This window comes from Salmo salar, unplaced genomic scaffold (assembly GCF_905237065.1).
Source record: "Salmo salar unplaced genomic scaffold, Ssal_v3.1, whole genome shotgun sequence".
NCBI lineage: Eukaryota > Metazoa > Chordata > Actinopteri > Salmoniformes > Salmonidae > Salmo > Salmo salar.
Window position 1 is genome coordinate 10,001 of NW_025547057.1, and position 1,950 is coordinate 11,950.

Consider the following 1,950-nt stretch of genomic DNA (forward strand, 5'->3'; position numbering starts at 1 on the left):
ATTCTTCTAGAATCAATGGGTACGTATCGTTCATTTATAAATTATATTCTTCTAGAATCAATGGGTACGTATCGTTCATTTATAAATTATATTCTTCTAGAATCAATGGGTACGTATCGTTCATTTATAAATTATATTCTTCTAGAATCATTGGGTACGTATCGTTCATTTATAAATTATATTCTAGAATCAATGGGTACCTATCGTTCATTTATAAATTATATTCTTCTAGAATCAATGGGTTCGTATCGTTCATTTATAAATTATATTCTTCTAGAATCAATGGGTCGTATCGTTCATTTATAAATTATATTCTAGAATCAATGGGTCGTATCGTTCATTTATCAATTATATTCTTCTAGAATCAATGGGTACGTATCGTTCATTTATAAATTATATTCTAGAATCAATGGGTACGTATCGTTCATTTATAAATTATATTCTTCTAGAATCAATGGGTCGTATCGTTCATTTATAAATTATATTCTTCTAGAATCAATGGGTCGTATCGTTCATTTATAAATTATATTCTTCTAGAATCAATGGGTACGTATCGTTCATTTATAAATTATATTCTTCTAGAATCAATGGGTACGTATCGTTTCATTTATAAATTATATTCTAGAATCAATGGGTACGTATCGTTCATTTATAAATTATATTCTTCTAGAATCAATGGGTTCGTATCGTTCATTTATAAATTATATTCTTCTAGAATCAATGGGTCGTATCGTTCATTTATAAATTATATTCTAGAATCAATGGGTCGTATCGTTCATTTATAAATTATATTCTTCTAGAATCAATGGGTACGTATCGTTAATTTATAAATTATATTCTTCTAGAATCAATGGGTGCGTATCGTTTCATTTATAAATTATATTCTAGAATCAATGGGTCGTATCGTTCATTTATAAATTATATTCTTCTAGAATCAATGGGTTCGTATCGTTCATTTATAAATTATATTCTTCTAGAATCAATGGGTACGTATCGTTCATTTATAAATTATATTCTTCTAGAATCAATGGGTTCGTATCGTTTCATTTATAAATTATATTCTTCTAGAATCAATGGGTCGTATCGTTCATTTATAAATTATATTGTAGAATCAATGGGTCGTATCGTTCATTTATAAATTATATTCTAGAATCAATGGGTACGTATCGTTCATTTATAAATTATATTCTTCTAGAATCAATGGGTACGTATCGTTCATTTATAAATTATATTCTTCTAGAATCAATGGGTACGTATCGTTCATTTATAAATTATATTCTTCTAGAATCAATGGGTCGTATCGTTCATTTATAAATTATATTCTTCTAGAATCAATGGGTCGTATCATTCATTTATAAATTATATTGTAGAATCAATGGGTCGTATCGTTCATTTATAAATTATATTCTAGAATCAATGGGTACGTATCGTTCATTTATAAATTATATTCTTCTAGAATCAATGGGTACGTATCGTTCATTTATAAATTATATTCTTCTAGAATCAATGGGTACGTATCGTTCATTTATAAATTATATTCTTCTAGAATCAATGGGTACGTATCGTTCATTTATAAATTATATTCTTCTAGAATCAATGGGTTCGTATCGTTCATTTATAAATTATATTCTTCTAGAATCAATGGGTTCGTATCGTTCATTTATAAATTATATTCTAGAATCAATGGGTCGTATCGTTCATTTATAAATTATATTCTTCTAGAATCAATGGGTACGTATCGTTAATTTATAAATTATATTCTTCTAGAATCAATGGGTTCGTATCGTTCATTTATAAATTATATTCTTCTAGAATCAATGGGTCGTATCGTTCATTTATAAATTATATTGTAGAATCAATGGGTCGTATCGTTCATTTATAAATTATATTCTAGAATCAATTGGTACGTATCGTTCATTTATAAATTATATTCTTCTAGAATCAATGGGT